We start from the raw sequence: 12,835 nt of genomic DNA on the forward strand, positions 1-12,835 counted from the left end.
AAAATAAACCCAAAAATAAACAAATGGGACTACATCAAACTAAAAAGCTTCTGCATAGCAAAGAAAATCATCAAACAAAAAGGCAACCTACCAAATGGAAAAAGATATTTGCAAAACATACATCTAATAAGGGGTTAATATCCAAAATATATAAAGAATGCAATAACAAAACAACAACAAATCCAATTAAAAGAACAGGTGGAGGGGCTGAATATAGGTTTTTTTTTTTTTCAAAGAAAACATGCAGATGGCCAACAGACACATGAAAAGATATTCAACAGTAGAAATTATTAGAGAAATGTAAATCAAAACCACAATGAGATATCACCGCACACCTTTTAGAAGGCTATCATAAAAAAATGACAATAAGTGTGGGGGGATAGGACCCTCCTGTCCGGTTGGTGGGATTGTGAATTGGTGCAGCCACTATGGAAAAGAGCATGGAGATTTCTCAGAATAGAATACCATAAAGATTCTTTTTGTGACATCTTCTACACCTAGTGCTACAGTAGAAGCGGAGAGACCACTGGAACTTGAGCTTTTTCAGCGACGGTCAAGTGCTGTAACAACAGCAAAGATAAATACCTAATTCTCAATGGCTTAATACAATAAAGATTAACTGCTTGCCCACATCACAGCCCACATGGTTGGGAAGCTCTCCAATGAGCAGGAGACACAGGAACTCGGGTTCTCTTCATCTTGTGGTGCTACCATCTTTACTAACGGTAGGAAGGCAGGCACAATGAGGCTCCCCGGAGGGTAACCCTGGAAGTGGCCAGAACTGATTCAAAAGGCCCCACTTAATTGAAAACAGGCTGGGAAGTGTAGCTTAACTGTGTGTCCAGGAAATGAAAACAGATTTGGTGAACATCTACCCAGTTTCTGTCACACCATGGTCACTCCAGTTTAAGGACAGGTAGAAACAAACGACAGAGGAGGAGAAACTTTACTTTCTATAGGAGCTAAAGTTTCTTTTGTTAATTTTTTAAAGCTGAATACTCATCATAAATGTCCATATGAAATGATTTAGATTAGCCATGGCCAAGAAGCTGTTTTGACTTCTTGTCAGTCAAGGGTGCATTGTGTTCCCTGATGAACCTCAATGCTTAAGGTCATTTTCCCTTAAAATTCCTGATGAGCCCTTACCCTGTCTAAGGACTGGAACAGCAGGCTAAGTCCGGCTGCATTGGTCCATGTCAACACTCAAGAAAAAAATGGGGAGACTTTTTTTGGAGATGGCATAACATAGGTTAAAAAGCTTCCTTTCAGTTAAGTTCAGTTATTTCAAATTATTCTGTTTTCTACATTCATGCTAAAATTTGCTAATAACTAATCTTTTTATTTTGACATCTTACAAACTATTCACAAATCTTACCCAGGTAGATATGTTAGTTCTTGCCAAAATTTTGTGTTATTCTCCAAATACTCTTTCTCAATTCCCAATCATTTAATAATGGTAAAAAATAACAAATTCAAAGCATTCATACTTCAAATCAAAAGTTGCACTTTTATATTCTTATAATTATGCAGAAAAGAAAAGAGAATGCAATTACTAGTGTAAATTTAGCTTTTGTATAAAAGAAATCTATGGTAGAACTATAATTATTATAATAGCATAGTAAATATTCAGTTTGTAACTTGCAGCTATTTCTCAGTATGATTATTATAGTGTTGCTATTACTAGAACCAATTTACTATAGTTTTACTAGGCAAAATATTAGTTACTCTATTTTTCATGTAATAACTACAGTTTGTTATGGTCTTATGACAAAACTAGAATGCTATTATAATACATTTTATTATGTTTACTTACAAGTGGTAGAGAGAGACTTTTAGCTTATTTTCTAGCTTGGCTTTGCACTTAAATTATGACTTAGAGCATGTCACTTGAACTGCCTTCATATTTGTTTTCCACTGTGGAAAAATATTTCATTAAGAAAATAATCCCATTGGAAAACAGAATCTAAAACCCAGTCCTCATTAATGTTCTTATTTTCACTTCATGATTAACCAACGTGAAATATTAACCCTCTACTAGTGAGTATATATCGGAATATTTTCCTTTACTATAAATGAATTAAGTTACTCATAATAAATAAATTCATATATATATTTATACATTTATATATTTATATATATATTTGCTCTCAAAAATTAAATAATGAAAACTGGATCAAGTCCCAGGAGACCTTTGTCCTCATTCTTCTTTTGTCACAAACTTTTTGCCTAGTCTGATCTCTCTGAGCTTCAGTTTTTTCCTCTCTATATGTGTGTCTGCATGAGTCACCAGGGCATCCTAAGATGTTAAACTTCTGTTGTTCTGAAGAAAGACAAAGCTATTCTTGGGATCATTTATGTTACTAACCACCCATTTCAAGGTCCTGCTCCATTACTGGTTATAACCAAAGTTAAATAGCATGAGTAACAATAAAATTGTCATGTATTGCACAATATATAAAAGCTGTTATTTTTTTTTTATTGTCTTAGGCTTTCCAATGGCTGCATTTTCTTTTGGGAGGGAGTTAGTCATCTTAGGCATACATTGACTTTTTTTGTTCTGCATACTAAAAAGTACTACTCTAGGAAAGTAAATAAAATAGTACATTACTATCAGATCAGCTAAACTTCATGCTTTTCCCTCTGAAGTTTGGAACTACTAGAGAGAAAGGATTGAGATGAAGAGATATCAAGACATGTTAGTGAAAAACATTGGGAAAGTGGTTCGGATCCAGGGCCAAGTCCTTCTAATATTCACATCCAAAAACCTCCATTCCTCAACACTACCAGTAGTCTCCGGCAAAGCTGTACATGCCCCTGACTAGGCAGACATGTCCGATGTAGCAGATGAAGAAAACCGTTCTGAAGACAGGCTGCTCTAAATAAATCAGGAAGACTGATTCAAGCATGCTTGGGTGCTTCTTTCAAATGTATCAATCAAATAAATTACTTCAGAGAGTAATGATGTGAAGATAGGGCAAGCTCTTATTTTGGTAAGGTCCAAGAAAGAAATCATCAGCTTGAAATAACATGTAGAAAGATAAATGGTTTTAGAGTCAGACTATTTGGGTTTGAAATCTGTCTCTTCCTTTGTTGGCTAAATGACCTTGGGTGAGCTACTTAGTACCTCCTCTCTTCATTTTTAAATCAAGGATAAAAATATTCACTTCTTCACATAGAAGAAATGTAGCTTTCATTATGTGAGACTTATTTTTTCCTCCTTGGCATCCAGGAAGACTATATTTCCCAGACCATGTGACTGCATTCAAGCCAACGAAGTCTTTGGCAGAAGTGAAGTTCCCTGTGTCCAGGCCTGGCCCATAAAGAGTTCTGTACAATCATCCACACTCTTACTTCCTGTATTCCAGTCAGATCCCAAGGATCTAGTGCAAGAATTCAAAACTCCACAACTCATTATCTTAACAACAACTCAACTTTGTAGTATGATTCATATGTATTTTATAGAGTACAATATGTCCTCTAAAAGTTGTCTTATTTCTCATGACCCACGAATAATTTTTGGTAGATTTATATAGGAATGAAAACAGGCCAGAAATAATACAATAAGTGGGGATTAGAACTAAGAAGGAATGAGGGAATTGAAACGAATAAAAAGTGAAAGAGACCACAGATCAATACTATTATAATTCATAGATAAAATATAATTGGAAATATTGACACTCTTGTTTAAAGTGAGAACCATTTCTCTGCCCTTTAAAGGTTTATATAGAGAATGACAATTTATGTAGTGATTAAATGAGTGCTTATTAGTTACCTAAAGGGGGGAAAAAGCTTGACTAGCCTTCCAATGATTCTGATGAAACTATTTTTTTTGAAAGCCTTAGATCACAAAAGGTGATTTTTAAAAATTGTAATTCATCTAGTCACATGTTTACATGCTCAGGGAAAACTGAACATGTAGTGTTGGGTCATATTTAAAAATTTTTTCTTGCTCTGGCCAGGTTGGTTGGGCATCATCCCATGCACCAAAGGTCATTGGTTCAATTTCTGGTCAGGCCACATGCCTGGGTTGTGGGCTCAATCCCCAGTAGGGGTGTGCAGGAGGCAGCTGATTAATGCTTCTCTCTCATTGATGTTTCTCTCTCACACTCCTTCTCCCTTACTCTCTCTCTAATAAAAACATATTAATAATAAATAAATATAAAACAAAAGCATTCTTCTTGCCCTAGTAGGACTCTCATAGGCACTATACTCTCAGCTCCTTGAGAACAGGAAGACAACTTGTCTGGTTTGCTACTGTATCTCTGACAATTAGTACATACAGAAAATGCAACAAGTGTTTTATTAATAAAAATATAGCCCAAGGAATCTGCATTATATTCTTATTTAAAAGAGTAATCTAATTCAATTTCAATTTTTTTAAAGTTACTTAATAGCACATGCTCAGGAGACCAGTTTCCCTGAAGTGTTGAGAGTGGTTTGAAGTTGTAGGGACTGATGGATGGTAGAGATGAGTTAGGAGTCCTTGATTATCCAGCACATGATGCTGAAGGCTTTGAGACAGTGTGGAAATGAAAACAGTGCAAACTCAGGATGTTTTGGACATTATTCAACTGAAGATAAATAAATAGAGCATATCCTTTGGATTTCTAGTTTGAGCAATGATTGGAGTGGGAAAGTAAATCTACTGACCAAAATAAGGACTCTAAGAAGGGAAGCCAGGAAATCAGAGGAGGACAAAAGCATTCCCATCAGTCACGGTACATTGTATATACTTGGAAATGGATGGTAGCATTGGAAATAGGAGTCAGAAGTTTAGGAGAGAGATTGGGAGTCAGCAAGTCTTCACACAATTACATCTCATGTGGCTACTAAGCATTTGAAATGGAGCTGGTCCAAACTGAGGTGTTCTGTAAGGATACTATACGCACTGATTTTGAAGACTCAATTAAAAAAACCCAACAGGTCAAATTATTTCAATAATTTTTCTGTTTGTATGTTGAAGTAAAAATACACTGAGTGGCCAGATTATTATGATCTCTGAACGCATAATAATCTGGCCACTCAGTATATATATTTAAGGCCTAGTGCATGAATTCATGCATGGGTGGGGTCTGGCCAGCCTGCCCAGGGGGAGGGGACATGGGCGGTTAGCCGGCCTGCTTGCTGGTCGAACTCCTGGTCGAGGGGACAATTTGCTTATTAGCCTTTTATTATATAGGATATACACTGAGTGGCCAGATTATTATGCGTTCAGAGATCATAATAATCTGGTTACTCAGTGTATGTTGTTATCTTGGGTTAAATAAAGTATATTATGAATATGTTTTCTTAGTTTTAGTGTTGTTTTTTTTAAATGTATCTACTAGAAAATGTAAAGTTGCATATGTGATTTGTATTATATTTCTATTGGAAAGCTCTAGGCTAGAATATTGACTGCTAAAACAATTGACGCTTTTTTTAAATGTGATTTTTCTTCATTATTTATTTTAAGTATTATAGGTATTATTTAAAAAATCCTAAAAGTATACTGAGTAATCATAAAAACAACATAAACTTAATTTTTAGACTAATTGTTGTGTATTGTTTGCCTCTGTGAGGGAAGTTTACATTTTGTGCTGTCCTAGAAGTTCCTGCAGAGAAAAGATCAGGGCTATGTGCCACATTTGCATCAAGCAGAAGGTGTGTGAATGTGTGAATGTCTGCTTGAGTGCATGTGTGCATGTGTGTGCGTGTGTGTGTGTGTGTGTGTGTGTGTGTGTGTGTGTACAGAGACATGAAATCTGCTATCTTCTTTTTTTTATACCTTAGATATAAAATATTGTTTCTTTGGTCCCCAAAATTTGTGCATGTATTCTTTCTAAGAAAAATGAACCCAAGTTACTGCAACAGAATTTTCTTCTGGCTTTTGACCAATGGGATGAGGAACAATTGTTCCAAGTATATTGCAGGGGGAAAATTGTTCATTTAAAAATCTGGGAGTTAAACTACACAACATCTATAGATAGAAGTATTATTGTTAATCTTTTGCTCTTACTCTCTCCTATAAATTAAATTTATGTAATAATAACCTGATACTTTTACCTTTTCTCATCAAAACATCCAGAGAAGATTCAGATTGAATGTTACAGCATGGGTAAAATTCATTTCATCTCATAGAACTTTTTTACCCTTTCATTCAGGTGTCCTTGACAAAAGCCATTGTTTTATTCTATTGCTAATATTGCCTTATATTATCTTTTGTTCTAATATGTTCTCACTGGCATATAGAATCTCCTGAAATAAAATATTGAAAGCTACCTTAAAACCTTCTTATAATATGATCTTCATTATTGAATAGTTATGATCTTTATAATTTTTGTTTTGGAGAAAATAATTGTTAATATATCTTCCCCCTTTTTATTCAACATGTACATTTTCAACATGTTGACAAGAACAGGCACAATTGTAAAATATGCAACTAGCAGGAGATGTTCAACCATGACCTAACATTTTCAATAATAGATTTGATTGTAATAGATTTAAATAAAACATAACCCAAACCACATTCATTAAAGTCCTTGTCTTACAGAATTTTTTTCTGAATTGGTCATGTTAGTTAAAAATTTCCAAGTTTAATTGCTAATGTAGTTATCTCTTTTAAATATTAGTTATGCATCTCTACTTACCATGTAGATTATCATGAAAATCACAAATATTTGTTTATCTGCTTTCTGCTCCAGTGAATTTGTTTCCCAGTGAATCCTCATCTATTTTTTTTATTTCTTAATTTGAACAGATAGAAATACGTTACAGAAATATTTATTGTCCCTATAACACCCTTGATTGCTCTTTTCCCTAAATTGGAGAGGTTGGTAAAGTGGAGAGTTTAGTTAGTTTTTCAAGAAGAAATCAAATATTTATGATTATTCTCTGACACAGATGAACACCTATTGATGCTCAATGAAGAATCCTAGTTCATGTCACCCATAAGCAATCAAATATCAATATCATTTAGATTTTCCCAACCTTGAGCAAATTTGAACAGTGGCCTAGTTTACTTTTTGCTTGTTACCCAGCCCCTAAAAACCCAAGTCCTCCATGATTCTAATGAGTCACATTTAGTACAGTCACCTAATTAGTTTATAACTTCAAACGTTTAAAGCATAACAACAACAAATAAAAGACGGCAAAACAATAACAAAAACAAATAAACAAAAGGCAGCAAAATAGAAAATATATTATTTGACATTGTGTATTTAGCTCGTTTCTCTTTTCTGAAAAGTGAACAGGGAAGAGGCAACACTGGAAAGTTCAGCTCTGTGGGTTTGTCATATGTTGTCACAAAGAGCATGATATTCTAAGGTGTAACATATTTTCTAATGTAATTTTAAATGTTCCCGTTCATATATAGAAAACATATAACAGTGTATTGTAAAAGGGCCATATTATAACTTGAATGAAAATTATAAAGTTTGCTCATAAACAGTCAAGATTGTGACATTTTCTGATTATTCCTTTCTAAGTCTCTATCTACACTAATAAAAGAGCAACATGTTAATTGACCATACCTTCGTGATGCTCACCAGCCAATCAGGAGTGAGTATGCAAATTAACCCAACAAAGATGGCAGGTTAATTTGCATACACAGGCACCGAGTGGCCAGGGTGGGGCAGGACACTTGCATTCCATGGCGATGACGCAGGCATTCCGCACCACCCGTGCCACTCCGGGCCTCTGGGCAGCGTGGGAAGGCAGAAAGGCGGCTCCCGGTGGAGCAAATAGTTGGCTCCGGCCAGAGCAAAGGCGGTGCCAGCAGCCAGGGGAAGGAAGGCCCATTCTTGCACGAATCTTAGTGCATCAGGCCTCTGGTTCTACCATATTCTTCTATAGATACCAGTTACCCTCTTAAATGTACTTCACATTTTTTTGAAAAAGGGAACATAATAGTAATGAAGAAAGACAGTACTATTTTTAAACTCTTTATTTTCATAAAGATATCTACAGAAACTGAAATACTAAAAAATATCTTTACTCTAAATTTAGAATCAGTACTTAAAGTGGGACGTTAGCAGGTTTTCTTTGTTGAAAATATTATAAATATTCCAAATTCTTTGGAAAAGTAAACTCTGTATTTGGAATCCTCTGTTGTCTGAACTAATTGCAGGCAAGAAATATACTCAACATATATAATACCTACACTTGTACTGTTGATTTAACTTGGTCAGTGTATTTCTCTCAGTCCCTAAAGGCAGGTAAAAGTCTATTCAGATCATTCTCTACAAAGGATAATATAACCTTTTTAAAGGTTACCATAAGTGGAAATGTTATACAAGACCCTGTGGATTTATGTTTGTAAAAATAAAAACACAAAATGACTTCACAGTTCTGTCGATGCACATTTACAGCCATTCATTACCCTTTGGTGCTCTTTGAGATGGTGCCTCTAGGTCAGATTCATTTCCAGGGCTTAATGAATCCATGCAGAGGGTGCTTGGATCTCCAGCTTGGCACTTCTCGAATGTTTGGAGCATGTATAGGCTAAAATCTATTTCACAATCTTTCTCCATCTTATTTCAAAACTTGAATGCACTTCTTTCTTTTCTCTAGTATCTATGGAGTAACAACTAACCCAGTAGAAGTTACTGTGAAAAGACATTAGTGAATAATCTTCTCAGAGAGCCATATATGCATCAGGTTATGCCCATGTTGCCATGATATAAGTCTTGGTGAACATGAGAGCAAGGAGGGCCCTTAAATGTCCAAGATAAAGATGGTTCTCTCATGACTGAATTGTGAAAAGATATGTCCTGTAGTAGCTATGATGATAAAACATGTTGTTGTCCCAGTGTATTTGCATGGTAAGTAACGTAATATGTTCAATATAATTTTCCCCCCATGTAAGAGAAGAGTTAGGATGGAATGGCTGAGAAGGTCAAGAAGATGGATGAAAGCTGGAGGAGGGAAGGCCTTTAAAGCCACAGTAAGGACTGTGGGTTGTTGTTTTATTTTTAACATCCATCCACAAATATCCTCTTAGTGCTACCCTGTGCCCAGAACGGTACTTGGTCCTAAAGTGCCCATCAATTGGCCCGAGAAGAGAGAGCCCACTGAGGCCTGGGGCTCTGTTTTTTAACATAAATACATTAGTTTAAGTTCAGATAACTAATATCTCCAAGATGATTCTAAACAGAAAATGGAAATAAATACGAAGAAAGTATGTTAGGAAAGACTCTCTTAGATTTTGCTGAATACAATATAAGCTGTTTTGCATATTCCTTTCTCATTTTTTTTTCAGGCTTATTTTTATATTTTCCTTTGTTTATAGAATATTAGAACTGGTGTGATGAACTGGAAAGGAGCCCCACAGACCTAGCTACAAATCTGATTCCTTATTGATTTTCTGTGTGACTTTGGACAAGTTACATCTCTCTGTGCCTTAGTTGTTTATCCATCCCCTAAAAGGGAATGATAAATACTACATGGCAATCAACAGTGAAGTAATATATGGCAAACTTCTTAGAGTTGTGACCTGGAATACACTAAGTATTCAAAATAACATGATTCTTCCATTTGCCAAAAAAGTTAATTGAATTAACAGACATTTTACGTGGTGAAGACAATTCTTTGACTTCTGGAGGAGTTCTCAAAATTTCAAACTTTGGTTGACTATAGGCAGCTGCCAGTCCTGCAGCCACCATCTGAAAGGTGATCCAGATGTGTGCTCCAGCAATAGTTTGAAGAATAAAAGCTATTTATGTATGTGGAAATAAAATTCTTGATATTCATCTACCAAACAAATTCTTCCATCATTCTCATTTATCTCAGTGCATGGTGTTTAATTGCTCATGCCACAAACTTAGGAGTAATTGTTTATCTCTTTTCATCTCTAAACCACCAGAAAATCTTATTGTCACAATCTCCAAAATGTATTTCAAATCTGACCACTATTAACTTAACTCTACTGCTACTGCTCATGTCCAAACTAACATCATCTTTTACTCGGACCCTTGCAATACCACCCAGGCTTTAGGTTGAAAATCAATGGTCAAATCTTAAGTGTAAGATTAAGGTAGAAATAGATTTGCTCTTACAGAGACAAAAAATCAGCTTTGAGTTATCTCAGATCCTGATTATATTAAGACTAGAGGCCTGGTGCATGAATTTGTGTATGGGTGGGCTCCCTCAGGGTGGCCTGCGGAGATCGGGCCCCAGCTCACGCCCCCAGCCTCACAGTCCCAGCTTGCACCCCCAGCCTTGCAGCCATGCAGCCCTGCCTGGCACCCCACCTTGGCCTGGTACCGCCCCCTCACCTGCTCCACCATCCCTCCTGCAGGGCAATCTATTGGGGTTGGGCCCCACACCTAGCTCCCTCAGCTCCTGGGAGCCAGGCGCCTTCCCCCAGCCCCCCGCCACTGCCACTGGTTGCCATCTGCAGGGCAATTGGCAGGGCGATCAGGCCCCCCACTGCACCCGCCTTGGCCTGGCACCGCCCACTCACCTGCTCCACCATCCCGCCGCAGTCCCGCTCTTGTCAGGGCCCACTGGGGCTGGCAGCACCTCCACTGCCACCCACGCCAGTACCGCATTGCCAATGCCCGCCATGTTCCACACCGCTCCCTGGTGGTCATAGCAAGCTGTCGAACGACTGCCCGAGGGGACAATTTGCAATTGGGCTTTTATTATATAGGATGATCTGAGATTGCTAATGACCCTGGTCACCTGTTAGAAATAAAGGTAAATCTGCTCTGATAGATGATAAGTTCAAGCTTTAAATTACCTCTATTATTATTTTTTTTATATATGATAGTCATTATTCAAGCAAAAAGTAACCTAGAAAGTGAAGAAAAGAAAGTTGATAAAAAATTTAAAAAACAACAACCCACCAGGTAACAGAAAAAGAGCTATGTCGGCTGGGCCATCTCCTCTCTCTTTTAATCCTGCTTATTCTCAGTCCATTATGATCTGGCTTCTGCCCTAACACTCTGAAAGTGCTTTCACCAAGCCACCAATGACCTCCTAATTGCCAATTGTCTATTTTCAGTCTTGTCCTGTTTGACCTGTCCATACCATATGACATTACTGAACAGCCCTCATTTATAATCCTCTCTTCTCTTGCCCTCTTCCTCATTCTTCTCTTTCCTTGTGAACTATTTCAATACTTTATTGCCTTGCTTGACCCTCAAGTACTTGTTTTCTAGTTTCTTGGCTCTCAAATAGGTGTGTCTTACTTATACTTGTTCTGGTTGCTTTAAAATTAGAATTACAAACTGGCTGTAGCATGTTCCAAGTGTCTTAAACACACTGTGAATTCTTTGCCATTGTATAAAAGTCATCAGAATTCACATAAAAAATTAAGTTTTATGGCATCAGGAAATTAAAAAGTTTGGTAACTCTGGATTCACCTGCTGATGGACAACAGTCTTCCAGAAGTGAATGGCAGTTTTTTTAGCCCAACACAGAACCCACACTTACCTCTACTTTTCATAGTCTGCTTGGAGCCCCACAGGTACTTACATTTCTCATTACTGTTATGCCACAGGTGGGTAGAGATTGAAGAAAATGAGGGCTTGATGAAGGAAAGTTATGTTAAAGAAGGAGATTTTGGAAATTAAGATCTCAGAAACCAATGATTGTTTGTAACAATAACATTTAAGTAGGTTGCTGAAATGCAGTAGAGTTGAAGGTCTTTAGAATTGAGAAGATCAAGGAACTATAAAGCATGGGGTACTTTTTGTGTGACATAAATGTATTTCCATATGTAAGTATCAGAAACAAAAGGTTACTTTTTTTGTTTTTCAAATGGGTTATCTCTGCTATTGCATCAATACACCTACACCCTGACTCATGGTCATTATCACTTTGTTAAAAACACTTGGCATTTTTTATCCTTTTAAAAATTCAAAATTTTATGCCTTGGAAAGATCACATTATGCAGAGTAGTTCATTCAAAATAAATAAACGATTGCTATAACAATAACATATCATACTGGGGCATTCCATAATTTTCAAAACACTTTTTAAATAAATCAAGTAATTTACTAAAACAACTCATGAGGTAGACTAGGGAAAATTCACCATCTACTTTTAATAGATAAGAGGCATGAGAAGACTAGCCTAAGGTAACAAATTAATAACTGACACAAGCAGCACTAGGACACATGTAGTTCTTACTATTTTTAGTATTTTATATACTTCATAAATTAACAGTTATTGGGGATACATTTATTGTTACAGTTTTTTTTGTTTGTTTTACAATGTCATGTCAACTTAGCATGTATTTCCTATTGACGCCCACTAGAATATTTAGCTATTCAAAATCATTGAATAGATAATTAAATTTATTTTGTCACTAGAGATAAAAAGCCTATGAAGACTAAGACTTTTGTTTCTTAGTGTTGCACAGCTTATGTTTATAGGATATAAATAGTTAACTAATAGAGTTTATTGAAATCTTGATTCTTTTCGTGTTTTAGGATTTTTGGTAGGAATTACATTATACTTGATGTATGTGTCTGTATTTATGCGTGTGAATTCTCATAAATACATGGAGCTCTAGTTGTTTATATAAAACACAAATATCAAGAGCCTCTTCTAAAGTTTTCTATCTCTATTCAATATTTCAACCCTCATTCTTCTGTAGTGTGTAGTACAAGAGGCTCTTTATTGACTACTTCTGGAAGGAATGTTTTGTGTACAGGTGCCAATCTCAAGAATGAATCACTCAGGGAAAAAAGTCAAAATGCTTGAGTGATCTGTCCTTCCTTTTCTCTCAATACACTCTCATGTAATTTTCCAGCTTGATTTTCTATGAAATACATCCCAGGGAAACAGATGTCGAGGAAAGGATGCAAAAATCTCTATTCTGAAAATCGGGGTTCAGTGCCCTATGAAGCAC

Source organism: Cnephaeus nilssonii (assembly GCF_951640355.1).
Source record: "Cnephaeus nilssonii genome assembly, chromosome: 18".
Taxonomy (NCBI): Eukaryota; Metazoa; Chordata; class Mammalia; order Chiroptera; family Vespertilionidae; genus Cnephaeus; species Cnephaeus nilssonii.